Source organism: Rhineura floridana, chromosome 8 (genome assembly GCF_030035675.1).
Source record: "Rhineura floridana isolate rRhiFlo1 chromosome 8, rRhiFlo1.hap2, whole genome shotgun sequence".
Lineage (NCBI taxonomy): Eukaryota > Metazoa > Chordata > Lepidosauria > Squamata > Rhineuridae > Rhineura > Rhineura floridana.
In genome coordinates, this window is record NC_084487.1 from 44,122,409 (window position 1) to 44,138,275 (window position 15,867).

General features: G+C 41.6%; 1 protein-coding gene across 2 annotated transcripts in view; it reads right to left on the bottom strand.

Moving 5' to 3' along the window:
- Positions 1 to 12,976, bottom strand: part of KCNJ4 (potassium inwardly rectifying channel subfamily J member 4) — a 42,202-nt gene extending 29,226 nt beyond the window's left edge. Inside the window, exon 1 of one of the 2 annotated variants that reach the window (XM_061582808.1) lies at positions 12,933 to 12,976. The gene's annotated coding sequence lies outside the window, so the exon portion shown is untranslated. Of the gene's footprint in view, positions 1 to 10,861; positions 10,913 to 12,932 lie in introns of those variants that run through there. The other variant, XM_061582807.1, reaches the window with a different exon arrangement.
- Positions 12,977 to 15,867: the final 2,891 nt, after the last annotated feature.

Here is a 15,867-nt window from a genome sequence, read left to right on the forward strand (position 1 = left end):
ATTTCAAATGAGTTGATTGTTCTCTTATCCACTTTTTTTCACTGTCCAACTTTCACATCCATACATTAAGATTTGGAATACCATGGTCTGAATGATCCCGACTTTAGTGTTCAGTGGTACATCTTTGCATTTGAGGACCTTTTCTAGTTCTCTTATAGCTGCCCTCCCCAGTCCTAGCCTTCTTCTGATTTCTTGACTATTGTCTCCATTTTGGTTAACGACTGTGCCAAGGTATTGATAATCCTTGACAAGTTCAATGTCCTTGTTGTCAACTTTGCAGTTACATAAATCTTCTGTTGTCATTACTTTAGTCTTCTTGATGTTCAGCTGTAGTCCTGCTTTTGTGCTTTCCTCTTTAACTTTCATCAGCATTCGTTTCAAATCATTACTGTTTTCTGCTAGTAGTATGGTATCGTCTGCATATCTTAAATTGATATTTCTCCCTCCAATTTTCACACCTCCTTCATATTGGTCCAATCTCGCTTTCCGTATGATATGTTCTGTGTATAGATTAAATAAATAGGGTGGTACAGCCTTTCCCAACCAGTGTGCCTCCAGATGTTGTTGGACCACAACTCCCATCTTCCTGACCATTGGCAATGCTGGCTGAGGCTGATGGGAGTTGTGGTCCAACAACATCTGGAGGCACACTGGTTGGGAAAGGCTGGGGTGATAAAATACATCCCTGTCTCACACCCTTTCCGATGGGGAACCAATCGGTTTCTCCATATTCTGTCCTTACAGTAGCCTCTTGTCCAGAGTATAGGTTGCGCATCAGGACAATCAGATGCTGTGGCACCCCCATTTCTTTTAAAACATTTCGATTGTGGCCCCTACCCTCTGGAATTCCCTTCCTTTTGATCTTCACCATGCCCCTTCCCTGATAGGTTTCCGCCGGGCCTTGAAGACCTGGCTGTTCAGGCAGGCCTATGGGATCTCTGGGGTAGGTTATTTTTAATACAGGTACATTAATTACTGTTTTGGTTTTCATTGGTTTTATCGTATTTTAATATGTAAATGTACGTCACCTAGAGTGACTGTTAATTCAGCCAGATAGGTGACTCATAAATAAAATTTTATTATTATTATTTATTATAGTTGTTCATGATCTACACAATCAAAGGCTTTGCTGTAATCTATAAAGCACAGGTTGATTTCCTTCTGAAATTCCTTGGTCCGTTCCATTATCCAACATATGTTTGCGATATGATCTCTGGTGCCTCTTCCCTTTCTGAATCCAGCTTGGATGTCTGGCATTTCTCGCTCCATATATGGTAAGAGCCTTTGTTGTAGAATCTTGAGCATTACTTTAATTGCATTGGATATTACAGCACTAGTTCGATAATGGAACTTATAAAGGTGACCAAATAATAATAACTGATTATTTGTTTGTATATTAAGTGCAGGAAATTTTATTTTACATATATGTTATTTACCCCTTACTCTCAATGGATGTATGATTTATTTTTCTGAAAATTAATAAAATTATTTAAATTAAAAAAGAGAGAGAGAGAGATCTCCTAACAACCTTCAGCACCCTTAACAAACTACAGTTCCCACGACGGATGCTTTGAGAGCTCTGGCTGTTTAAAGTGGTATAATATACTGCATTAAATGTATAGTGCAGATGCGGCCTGAGGTGACACATTTTGAGATAATATAATTATTTAGTTTGTTATTATGCTTTTACTACCATGGCGTATTTTCTGCCTGAGGCACTAAGGTTTCAATCCTAAACTTAGTTTCCAGCAGGAATAGGCTCATCTGAATTCAATCAGACTTTTTTTTTAATAGTCATGTGCAGGATTTTGTGGTAAAACGTCTTGTGCTGTTTCTGAAGATAGTTTGCAATGTACCCTTATTTCTTCGCTATGCCACAAATGGGGGTGGGGAGACAGACTGTTGTGTAACTGCTAGTGCAAGACAGCAAGTTGAGAGGAATCCTTTCATCACCTCACGCTGCTCTACTAGTGTAACACTCCCACTTCTGAAGAGGCACTTCACACAGACTATTGTTTGTGTGAAATCAACATTATTTGTCTGCACTGGTCTAACAAACACCTTCTGCCTGTTTATTCTACACATCAAAAATAAGGCCACTAGTAGTGTACTAGGAAGCTGCAGGCTAGATGCTCATTTATAAATAGAAGTGCTTGATGACTTACATAAGAGTATGTATTGATGACTTAGGTCAGCCTTCACCAACCTGATGTTTGCCAGATGTTTCAGACGACAATTCCTATTAACCCCAGCCAACAGGTTAATCTAAAATTTGCTCCCACAAGAGGCAGTGATGGCCACCAACTTGGATGGCTATAGAAGAGGATTAGCCAAATTCATGGAAGATAAAGGTATCAGTACCTACTAGCCATAATGGTTATGCTCTCCCTCTATGCTTGAAGTATGCTTCTGAATACCAGTTACAGTAGGGCCCCGCTTTACGGCACTTCGCTTTACAGCAGTCTGAATTATACGCAATTAGACTAAAGCCCCATTCATACGGCGCTTGTTCTGCTTTTACAGCAGTTTTCGGGCATCACGCGCCATTCTATTCAATGAGTTCCGCTTTACAGCGGGGGTCCAGAACATAACCCGCCGTATGAGTGGGGCCCTACTGTATTGGAAACCTCAGGAGGGGAGAGTGCTCTTGTGCTCAGGTCCTGCTTTTGGGCTTCCCATGGGCAACTGGTTGGCCACTGTGAGAACAAGATGCTGGGCTAGATGGGCCACTGGACTGATCCAGCAGGCTCTTCTTACGTCATGATTCAAAACATCTGGAGGGCACCACATTGGCAAAGGATGACTTAGATTGGTATTAGAAACCCTCTTGTGACACATATGGGACAATTCACTAACATGGATATAATTAAATAATGCAGCTGCAGGTAAGAACCTGCGTGTTCTGAAAATGATTTGCTACCAACTATGTGTTTTAGATCATTTAATGAATTGAAGAGGCTGGGATCCATTGTGCTGAACAAGAATATTCAATCCTTCCCCCAAAGTCTCGTCCACATGGTTGACCTATAACGATCCCCTCCTAATACGTAGCTGCTTCCAGAACAAAATGTATTGCAGTATACCACAAAATACTGGTGAAATTCTGTAACAATAAATGCATTATTGAAGAAAGTATAATCGTTTCCTAGCTACAATATATATAATACTGCTTTGACTGCTCAGCAAATGCGATGTGCCATAACAACCTGCAAAAGTGCACAGGACTTCTTTTTAAAAAGCAGAAAAAGATTATATAGAAAGGCCCATAATATCTTCTTGATTGCTGGGTCACTTGATAAGGCTGATTTCGTCTGTTGTACATATAGTTGCTCTCAGGACATGCGGACAAACTCTTGTCATTCATCTTAAATATATTAACCAGTCTAATTTAAATCACTTTCTCTAGCTGAAAATTCAGCTGAAAAGTCGGTTATAGGTTTAACAGTGATATGGCTAGTTTTAAGGAGATTTTTGCCCTTAGTTTGATAAAATGGCTCTATGTTGTAGAAAAGAAAGGGACATACCCAGATAATTTGCCTCTGCATCAGAGGGCATGATATAACCAAACTCTAACAGCTCAATCATTGCCAGAACCAGTTTCTCTGCAAATTGCTATTGATGGGAAAATATAAACAAACAAAGAAAGTATTTGCTATTGATCTGTGGGTGCGTGCACATGGGCACAAGGATGAACTGTGCACATGTACTTTTCAAGGGTAGGGATGTTGCTCTCCTACACAGGAATAGAAAAGGAGAGTGAAAAATGGGAGTGAAAAAGCGACAGAAAATGAGTGCATTATAAGGAGAAAGAAGAATGCAAAACCAAGGCATAGGATAGGCCTGGATTCATTCCTCTCTGTACCCACAATGACTTCTTTTTCATCAGGGTTGGCAACATTATAGCACCCATTAACTAGACTGTGCATTTTGGGTCTAAGTACCTTAGTGTAGAAAAGATTGGGTAGGAGGAGATCAGCAAAAACCATATGTTGTTGTTTCTTTTAATAACACAGCTCTTTTTATCTTTTAAATGTGCCAAAGGTATAGAAATAAAACCACAGCTTAGTTGCACAGGGTCAGGTCCTCAGCTGGTGTAAAATCATGCTGGCTTTTCTCAATTGATGGTCACTCTGGTCCATGCATGCAAACATGCCTTGCTTTTCCTTTTGACTTGGCAGAAAATGAATGCCTTATTAACTTCCATGAATGCTTTATGCTCTTACTTTTATAGCTTCTAGTACTGACCACTGTAAGAGGACATTGGGCTAAAATCTGGTGATCCTTAGAAGACATTATGGTCTTAACTACACTAGCCATGTACAAATGCTGCACTGAGCATCCTTCAACTTATATTTTTACTCAATATTTGATCTGAGCTATCTACACTGAAAATGCGTGGGTATAAGTGTGGGTGTTTTACATAAAATTGTGTCAGTCTGGAAAGGGACAAATATTTTCCCTAGCACATTGATGGTTCTTTATATGCAGCTGAAGGTAGAAGTGGTGGTAAACTTCCCCACTTTTAAATTGCACCATTTAAAATAGTGTGTGAGGGAAAAGTCTGCACATTGAACCTTGAGACTGTCACCTTGTGGGATTTCCTTGTACCTATTCTTTGATAAGTTGCCCACTTTCCGCATCTCGTTTTTTAAAAAGCATCTTTATAGCATTGTACTTTGTTCAATAAATGCATAATTGCTGTGAGAGAATAGTAATAACTTGAGGAAGGTGTGTAACAGATAAGTAAAGGCCATGTTCACACTCTGAGGGATAGCCCCTGTAACCCAATGAAGGAGGATGCAGGGAAAAGAAATTGTATGTTAGAAACAGGAGCAGAGAAGAAGACATCCAAATATGAGTGTGTTATAAGACCATATATGCAATTGGCAAAAATGTGCAAGTGTATTACGTAACAGGTACACAGCTGAACTAGGTGGTAGGATCCTGTGCACTTGCCCTGTAGTGGCACTATAAAAGATGCCGCTGCAGCATCAGTGAATGGAATATAAGGAGTTCCCTTACACCAAGTCAGACCATTCATCTGTCAAGTTCAGTATTGTCTACACCAAAGTTGGGGAACCTTTGGCCCTCCAACTGTTGCTGGAACTACAACTCTTATCGCACCTGGCCATTGGCCATGCTTGCTAGGACTGATGGGGGAGGGCCAAAGGTTCCCTACTCCTGGTCTATACTGACTGGCAATGGCTCTCCAGGGCTTCAGTCTTTCTACCAGGAGAGATTGAACCTGGGACCTTCTGGGTGTAAAGTGTGGGCTCTACCACTGAGCTACAAAACAGCATCATAGGACTGGCAGTGTCAGGGAGGATTCCCTCCCATCCCCATTTCAATTTCAGAAAAGAATACCATGTGTCTTTTGACTAAGTTTTCCATTTCCCATCTTCCAGTAGGCCTCCTGTGCTTCTTACCGCGACATGACAGGGCAGAAATTCAAGGTGCATATTATTCTGTCATGCAGATGTAGTGATAGGAAAACATTCTTGTTGAATCTGACCTTTCAACAGGGCCTGAAACCCTACCCAGCTAATTTTGTATCACTGAACGACAACACAGTCTTCAAAAAGACACCCAGCTTTAATTAGAAAAAAAATGGCAAGCAACAGACTTATGCTTCATTGAGATTGACCCAAGATGTCCACCTTCAAGGCCAATTTAGTGTTCTGTGCATTCAGAAACCACATGAACAAGATGGCACTCATAAACACAAATTTCATACCCCTTAATGGCCATACTATTCACTGGATAAACCAGAGAACCAAAATAGCCACTGATGGAACGGTCCTGGGAAACTTTTGCCCTTGTAAAAGTATCCAGAATCCAGCACAAGGTCTGATAAGCCTTTCAATGCCAAGGCTAATTTATCTTGCTATATAAATTGCATCTTATTCTTGCATTGTGCTTGTGCACTTGCAATTTAAAGCAATTTCAATTTATTTGTCTTTTGCTCTCAGGCATACAGAAGCAACAATATGTTCACGTGATATTAGCATAACCTGTTGACAGTCTGTGTGTGCCAACAAGAATATTTTTTGTGGACAAATCAGCTTTATAAGTAGTCTGGGAAACTGTACATTTATGAATAAGGAACTGATTTCTAAGATGTAAGTGTTCACAGACTATTTTGTTTAACTGAACTAGTACAATTAGACCATCAAAACACTGATGATTTACAACATGCTCAGATAGGTAATTATCAGCTGGTTAAAAGCTTGCATGAATTTATTTGTGGTTTACTAGACAGAGTGTACATGGACCCAGGAAACTTGGATTCAAAATGCTGCTCAGCTGTGAGCTCACTGGGGTAGGCTTTGAGAAAGTATTTATCTCACAGCCTCAGTTTTCATCCATAAAATGGAAACAAGTAAGAATTTTCCTCATGGGATTATTGCAAAGTACAGAAATTCTGGTTTATTCTCTGTGTCAGCCACTCAGTCATCCGATCTGTGATTGGATGTAGCAGTGAAATGAGAGCCAGGAGAGAAACATGAGATAGTGGTATATAAATTATTTCCTCTTGCCTTTTGTTCATTTTACCGCAGTGATGAAGTAAAATGCAGCTGCTAGACAGGGTGATTAAAACTCATGGTCAATAGGGAACCCTCCTTATGCTCCTCTGTGATCCTTAATTTTATTTAAGTAAATATATCTTTTCCTAGGAGATAATCAGTGGAGGCTGGTGCATTAGGGCAAACAGAGCACTGCCCCTTGAACCTCAGCCAACCCTTTCCCGCTTGCCTTCATTCTTACAGCCTGTCAGGGGGTAGTTCTGTGTGTCATTGGTTCCGATTTTGCCTACTGTTGGTCTCCCTCTCTTCCGCCCCACCATTCCCTATGGGCACCAGACGCCACTGGAAATGATAAGGAGAATCTCTTCTAAAGAATTTTAAACATACATATAGTTAGCTCACTTGCATCAAGCTGAGGTGGGCTTGCTCTAGGTGCCCTCCCAGAGCTGCACAGGTAGCTAGATATAAGATAATGTGAATTAAAACAAGGATTGCCAAGTGTGCTTTATTTTTTGAGAGAATAGGCCTCGTTCTAGGAGTACAAATAGACTGAATCTCTACATAAATACCTAGAATTTCTGAGATGGGAACGTTCACAGGTCCTGTGAATTCTGTCAAAAGACAGAATGTCAGTATGGGAGAATGACTTTGAAGAGGCTTTCACCCACTAGACAGAACAGAAGCCCTCAATATTTTAGTTGGCCTCTTATTTTAGCCATGTGGATCAGTGCAATGACTAGGGCTGGAAGAGAGCACATAGGAACATAGTTGCACATGTTCAAGTTGGAAAGGGAGGGCCAAGGCTCTTCTACTAGTTAAGAAAAGATTAAGCTGTTCCAGAAGCACCCCCAAAATATCATTAAAAAAAAAAGCAGTCTAAATTCTAGTGATGTGTTTTTTCCAGGTTTTGTTGCCTGCACCAGTCTCAGAAGAGAAACAACAGATTGCACACACACCAATCTTGGCACTGGTAAAGCGGGGGGGGGGACAAAGAGGGGCGGCAGAAGAGGAATAAAGAGGAAAGTGATCTCCATTCCCATATTCTCACCCTCTCCTTCCTAGTCTTCATCCTGTCTCCTTGCTTTCACTTGCCTCCTTCTTCTATCCCCACCAGAATTACTCTTTAAAATATTTGTTCTCTGCTGTGTAATTATTACCATTGTCAGAAGCTATATACAGTAGGTCTCATGCTTTGATGACTCACCCATTCTGGAGGCACCATTTTCAACGGAGAAGACTTTTCAAATCCTCATTTGGCACCTAGCTTTTACTTGGCTGAACCTCTCTTATACAAACCATACAAAGACCAGGAGGTTGCCATCTCATCCATCAGGAAACATTCCCCAAATCATATCCCAGAAGATGCTTAAGGATCATTGACAGCTGGAGCACTTGTACCCCCTGAGCAAAGCAGGCAGGGCTGCTCAATCTTAACCAGGGGTGCAATTTCAGATTTCAGTGCTAAGGGAAAGGTAATGGATCTCAGTAAGAATAAATCCACTCCTGGATTTATTCAAGATTAAACTGCAAAAGAGTAAATATGTTAAGAGGATTTGTTGTGGTTCCTTTTGTATATCTCATTAGCACTATAGAAATGCTGAATGGTTACTTTTTCCCCTTTTAATAAAGGGTTTTGGACCTTTGGCATGCATACCTAGAGACTTGTTTAATAGTTTAAAATAGTGGGACCTGCAAGTTCAGTGCGTCGTTCAGTGTATGGAACCTACCAGAAATCCAGGTAATCCTGAGAAATACTCATAAGTGATTAGAAATTGTGGGTTGGTGGGTGGATGGGTATGATTGTCCTGTCCTCACTAAACAAAACTCCTGACATTAAAGAAGCAACTCCTACACTCACCCCTCCCACTCTGTGGAACTTCAGAGGGCATATCTAGATTCTATGGGCCAAATTAGTCATGAATGACAGTAGGCATCAGATCTACCAAGAAATATTACAAGACAGCAAGTAGTGTGTGCTGATTTAAATAGGGTAGCTATGTATCACCCAAAAGAGGGCAAGGGGACACAGATTTGCATAACATTTGCATGTATTAATTTATATCTATACATGGATTTAAAAATAATTACTATAATTTAAATAGAAATACTGTACATCTCACCATAGTAGGGAACTCTTTGAATAGATGTTACAAACTTCATATTTTTTGAATTCTTTTTCTTGATCTAATCTATAAAGTATTTATTAACCAAACGTGTCTACCAGAAAATTTATATATATTTATTTTTATTATATAATTGTACATACATTTATATTTGATTTCATTTTTCTTTTTTGTAAACTTTTGTTAGCCATGGCAGTTTTGTTGCTCTGTTGTTATTTTTGTATTTGATTTTGTTTAATTTTTTTTAAAGTGATTTCCAGTAGTACAGTATGGGTAGGGAAAGATTTGGCTCCCTGTGACCACCCACCCATGCTGCATTTTAAATGGCCCTACCTCATTCCCCCATTGTATAAGAAATCAGCAGGACCTTCATTGGGCCCTGCCACTGTCTCGTCAGGCTAAGGCCAAGCATGGCACATTAGCATGGCAGGGGTAATCAGAGGGCACAACTGGGGTATCTTGTAGCACTTACAGCTGTTGGCCCCAGTCCTGTCACCTGCCTGTATCAGATGCTAGATTTAATGTTAACTGGAAGCAGCTACCCTCTTTCCATGGATTGATACCCAGTTTGTCGGGTAATAGCATAATCCACTTTGAGTCCCATGGCCAAAAATCATCAGTGGTATTTCAAGAGACAGTCTCAAAAGTTATCTACTTTATATCTCACACGGTTCTTTTTTCTCTACCTTGCCTTTTTATATTACCAAACCTAGTTCTTGGGACTGGATTGTTCCTACTGAAATTATTATTAGTACACTTAGCCAGTACGTTGCTTTCCTCCAAGGAGCTCAAGGTGGCATACATGGTTCTCCCCCTCTCAATGTTATCCTCACAACAATCTTATAAGGCAGATTAGGATAAAGGACTGACTCAAGGCCACTCAGTGAGCTTCATGGCTGAACGGGGATTTGAACCCTGGTCACCCAGGTCCTAGTCCAACATTCCGACACTATACCACACTGGCTCTAACTTTACCTGACTGGACAATATTCCTCCTGGTGTGTGCACACAACTGAACTAAAGGGATTTGATTTTGCTTACAATGTGCCACCAACTCAACAAATATTTAGGCCAACCTACCACCACTGATCGAACACAAATAATTGCAGTGTAATCATTACGCTGCTATCAAATATGTCCAATATTTGGCCCTATTAAAAAATCCCCACGGTGTAGCTGATTCCTAACTCAACCTTCATGATCAATTCTGAATTAAAAGGTTTTTGTCTATGAAGCTCTCTCTCAGCCTAACTGTCAGCTCTACACCGCATCAGCAGTGTCAGGGGGGGCTGGAAATTCCTGGGTCTTTGGCAGGGAAGGAAAGTCCTTAGCCAGCAGTCGGGTTGTAAATCTGTCAGACCTATCCGAAGCGTACTTGCCGAGTCAGAAGTCCAGAAGCGAGGTCAGTGGAGGTCCGGGATCAATTGCCAAGGAGGTCAGTCAAAGAGATGCTGCAGGGAAACTAGGTCTACACAAAGCCACGCCTGACATTGCAGTCAGCAACAAACTGCAGCCAAGGTGTGCCTTATAAAGAGCAGGATGGACAGCAGGTGTGAGCCCTCAGCGTTTGGGCCTTAAGGAGACAGGTCTGCCTCTCTTCTGCCTGACCTTCTGCTGTCTATGTTCTGCAGGTGAGGGGGGAGTATCCTGTTCACTGTCTGTGTCTGGCTGCAGGGCCTCTGCTGTCCCTGGGGTGCTCTGCAGCTGAGGGGCAGAAGGAGCTGAATTCTCAGGAGGCTCCTCCGTGTCTCCTGCTGCTCCTGGGTCTGCTGCTGTTACTCCCAAGTCGTCCTCATCTGAGGAGTCCTCTGACGGGGCCATGACACTAACCCTATGTATGCAACACCCGTAATTTTTAAGTAGCATTTAATTGCTAGACTTGCCACTCATTGAGAGTTCCAAATATGTGCTATTATAATCTAATCCAGCCTTTTCCAGCCTTTGGGTCCCTAGATGTTGCTGGATGACAATTCCCATTATTCCTGACCATTGGCCATGCTGGCTGGAGCTGATGGGAGTTGTAGTCCAACAACATCTGGAAACCTAAAGGTTGAGAAAGGCTGATATAATCCATGCATTTCCATAATGGAAGGAAAATGCATAAAGCTAAATGATGTCATGTTGGATTTCCACAGGAACTTCAGATACAATGAGATTATAAATAAATGTGTTTGTTAAATAAGATAGATTGTTCATCCGATCCCTACAACTCACATGGAAACCCTTCCTTCTCAAGTCCAGGATCCTCTTCCATTTGTCTGCAGCACAGGATAGGAGCGGTCAGGTAGTCAACCACAGGCCCTATAATTTGCGTCAGAAGATCAGTAGAAGTTTACACAGAGAATCACCATGCCTCATCATGCTACCATTTAGCAAGGAGTGAAAGGTTATCTTCTGAGGCTTCTGATTTATCTTAAATCACTGAGTCCAAAGCATGAGAAAATCCCATTGTTGATCAAGGCTTCTATCACATGTACACAAAGCAAAATAAATATGTGCACAATGATATGCACATGGATATGTTATATGCATATTTTTCCTACATGTAAGTGATATTAATTTAGGAAAATCGTATGTGAAGGGGTTTTCAGAACAGTGGGACATAGATGATGCATCTGACTTCACCTGCAGAGACAGTTCTTCTATTTGCCCAATAATGTGGATGCATTTGTCACTGTTTGCAAGAAGGGAAGGCTGGATAGTGGTTCACAAGGGATGATTTTCCAGGGGCATTAGTCCAGCACTGCAAAAGTGACCCATAAGACCCACAGCAAAACATTGGTTGAACATTTGCTGTATATTTTGCTCAAGTGAGCGGAAGGATCCCAAATAGGAACAGGCAAGAAATTCGACTCAGTTTGCATTTGAAGCCAAATTTATCAAATTTGCACTTTCCAAAGCAATATGACAACCTAAACACAGCTATCCTTCAAAATTAACTTATTCAAATTTTGCAGTGCAGTCCGGCAACCAAACAATGCTTACAAAAATGCAAATGTTAGGGGGAAATTTGCATAAAAATAATGTGAGTGAAAATACAGACATGCATAATATTAGGAGAAATTGCTAGGAAAAACATGTACATCAGTCAAAACTATCTACAAAATCTGCTTATTAGGAGAAATTCCAACTAAAATGCTGGAGAATTTTCACGAGGCTTAAAAAAATCCCTGCAGAAATGTGGAGAACTGAATTTGAGACTGGAAAAATGAGAAAAGAGAGAACCGAAACTGACAGATCTTCCCATCCCTAATCCCAAATAGTGGAGTCATCCCTGTGGAGTCTGGAGCAGTGGTGGCATCTACTTGTACTTTTGAACAAAGTGCCGCCTTTCCTTGTCATGTTCAAGTAGTGAAATAAGGAGTCCAGACACAGAGACTGATACCACATGTCTGCTGTACCGCCCCCCCCAAAAAAGTCACCTGCAATTGCAAATGATTCCCTTGGCAATTAGTTTGAGTTCCTTTACGTCATTGCTATAGTTTGAAATTACTTTCTATAGTCAGTATAATATCTGAGGATTCACATTTACCACTAAGCTCCGCTTACGAGTCTATCAGTGGATGATGACCTTGACAGGGTAGAACAAAGAGATAAGTAGTTTATATTAACAGTGGCTGTCTGGCTGTGTATGAGTGGGGGGGGGGGAAGGAGATAGAAGGAGGGAGGGAGGGAGCTGCTCATGGCAGTACTACTCCCAAACAAAACTTTGGTGTGCCTGTATTTTCTGAGAAAACTGGGATTTCTGTCCCACTCCTCCAGGAATTTTGAGAGCTGGCTGTGAACCCTCTCAAAGACCTGAGTCCAAATTCATCCTACTGGAGACCCCTTGGAAATGACCACTTTAAAAATTAGCTTGAAAACAACAGTGAGGAACTGCACAAATGGACCACCCATAGGGAGAAGTTGGTTAAAAACATGGTCTAAAGCCAAATTTACTATACAAGTGTCCCCACAAAGTTATGCGAGCAAATGTTCTAGAGAAAAAAGAGTGAATATTATAAATAAAGACAACAGAGACTTGTGGCATCTTAAAGCCTAGCAGATTTGTTGTAGCACACTCAAGCTTTTGTAGATTGCAGCCCACAGGTAAGCGTTTGTTGGGATAAAAGCAGCCTGTGCACAGGATTGCAGCCAAATAAAATTGAGTATGTATCTACACTGACAAAAGAAACATGTATATATATATCTACATTTATACACACACACACACAGGTATAAAAATGCATTAGCTGCAGCTTAAAACAAATATTGTAATTCACAACAACTACTAAACATCTCTTACCTGGTGTGTGGTCAGCTTATTCCCATTTGAGTTCTGCAAATCCAGTTATCAAGGGAAAAGAAAAAGGGAATTGCCTGCATTCCATCCAGGTTGGGTTACATCCCCTGAAATTATACCCTCTCTTGGGCCATTTTTTTTCTGGTCTGATTTCCAAGTAGCCTGGTACAGTTTTCTCTGATCTTGGTCTTTCTCCAACTTTCTTCACCGGTTTCTCAACCTGTTCCGTTGCTCCTCTTTGTTTCTGTACTTTTTTGATTTTAACATGTTCTGTGTGGAATTCCCATCCTTAGATTTGCAGCTCAGCTGTCGGCTCTTGAAACAATACTTCTTTCTCGCTTCTTATTTATCTCCCTCTGTTTTACACTCCTGCTCTGTTTCATTCATTCATTTCCTCCAGGGTCTCTCTTTCTTTTCTCTACCCCCCCCTTTCTTTCTCTCACATTGCTTGTTTCCTGTTCACTGGTCGCCGTGCAGTCTGTAGCTAAGAAGTCAGTCACTCCGCTAGAATCCAACAGCCTTCCACTACTTTAACCCATCCCTGCATGTGATCTCAGAGCCATAGACACACGCCGCAGATGCAGCGATGGGGAAAGGCAGAAGCGCAACCCAAAGCAATGGAAACATTAATAGGAGGAACACGTGTGGCTGGCAGTGCAGAGCCCCAGGCATCTTTGCACAAAGCACTGTGGCCTGCAAAGGTTTGCCATCCATTCCAGAAAACGTATAAAGCCAGTTCCAGAGTTGCATTCTCTCCCTAAAAGTTGCACCCTGAATCTGTTTCAGAGAAGCACAGATAAGTCCTTCAAATTCTACCACACTTCCAGCACTTTCTCCATGGGTGCTTTGTTGTGACTTCACCACCCAAGAATAACCCAAGACCATTTGGTGCCTGTGGTAGAAAATCCAAATAGCCCCCCGCCTCCCCCCAATACACATGGGATGTTCTCTGTGTTAGCTTAATATAAGTGTGTGGTGGCTGCTCAAGTGCACCACTGTGCCTTACTGACACCCAAAAAGAAACCACCCGAGGGAATCATTTCACCTCATAGGAAGCTGCCTTATACTCAGTCAGGCCATTGGTCCATCTAGTTCAGTATTAGCTACTGGCAGCAGCTCTCTAGGGTTTCAAACAGAGAGTCTTTCTCAGCCCTGCCTGGCGATTCCGGGGATTGAACTTGGGACCTTTTGCAAGCAAGCAAGTAAAATTCATCAGCATTTTAGTGGACATTTCTCCTAATGTACACATGTTTGTATTTACCTATTATACACATTTTTGTAAAGCAGGTTCCTCTAATATAGTGCATTTTCCTATGCTATTTTCACATATGCATTTTTATGCACACTTTATTCTAGTATATGCATTCTTGTACATGTTACTTGGCTGGAGAACAGCAGTGCAAAATTCAGGGAAGTGGGACTTTCAAAGGATGACTGTGTTTCGGTTTGCATATTGTTTTGGAAAGTGTGAACAGAGTGGGTTTGCTGTTAAATGTGAATATTTACTGTGCCTGAGCAAAGCTGATTAAAGTAGATGGTGCAGCTTCTATAGAAGATGTGTGTTGAACTCTGTGTGGATTCACTCAGTCTACCCATATGCTCAACAAAGCAGTTTGTTCTCATGACCTGAGACAGTAATGCTAGGGACTGGATACAGCTATAAATGGTGCCCTGCCTATGTGTCATCTATGTGTCTTTGCCAAGTATTTCCAAACAAGTCATGACCAGTGATGAAAATTAGGGTTTGGCTTCCATCATACTCTATCCTGAGCTAAGCATTCTTTCCTGTTCTTCACTCTCCTCTGCTTACAAACACATGATTACATACTCACTTCACTCTCATCCCCCCAGTCCAGTAATGGGAAAGACCATAATTCGGTGGCAGAGCATTAGCTTTACAAGCAAAAGGTCCCAGGTTCAGTCGACATGTCCAGGCAGGGCTCAGAAAGACTCCTGCCTGAAATCCCGGAGAGCTGCTGCCAGTCATCTAGCTTGGCAAAGAGTTCTGGAGAACTCAAAATGCTTGCTTGCTATTTTGGGACATTTTGGTTGGCCCAATAGTGCTAGGGTGCCTTGGTAATGTACAGAATTAAATTTGCTTCTTTGTGATGTAGCCACTCCCCAGGGGTGTAGTCATCCAGGGTCTCAGAGGGTCTTAGACCTCTTACTTTTTGGGGGATCCAGGTCCAAGCAGGATCCCTATGTCTCTAGTGTCCAATGAGCCAATCAGTATGAAAGGGGAGTGTGTTAGCTACTGAGAAGAATCTTCTAATTTGCTTCCTTGTCGTTTCCTGCTGATTAGAGCCAGTCAGTGAAAGGAGTTCCTATTAATTCCTACTTCAAAAAGCCAAGTTGTGGAGAGTGAGAATTCTGTAACTGCAGAAGAAGAGACAGTGAATCCTGAGGATCGCATCCCATCTACACCACCAAGGAGTTTGATAGCAGCAGGAGATAAACATGTAGACACTGAATTCAGTAATTCAAGCAATATATCTGACAGTGAGAAAGGACAGTCAAATAATGACAGTGAGAGAGAAGCAGAAAGTAGTATTCAAGCCTGGCCAGATTATTCTATAATCTTAGAAGGGGACTATGGCTGTGAGGGGATGTGGCTATGACCATTATGAAGGGACCCCACTTCTGAATGTGCCACTACACTACTGCCACTTCCACATACATCCTCTAGGTCAGCCTTTCCCAACCTTTGGGTCCCCAGATGTTGCTGGACCATAGTTCCCATAATTCCTGTCCATTTGGCCATGCTGGCTGGGGCTGATGGGAGTTGTAGTCCAACAACATCTGGGGACCCAATGGTTGGGAAAAGTTGCTCTAGGTGATACCAGAATTCCTGTGGCTTTTTTATGGAAACATGTAAAGGTTTAGCACAGTAATCATAGCCTGAATGAAAAAAGAAAACACTTTAAAATGAAAGTATGGT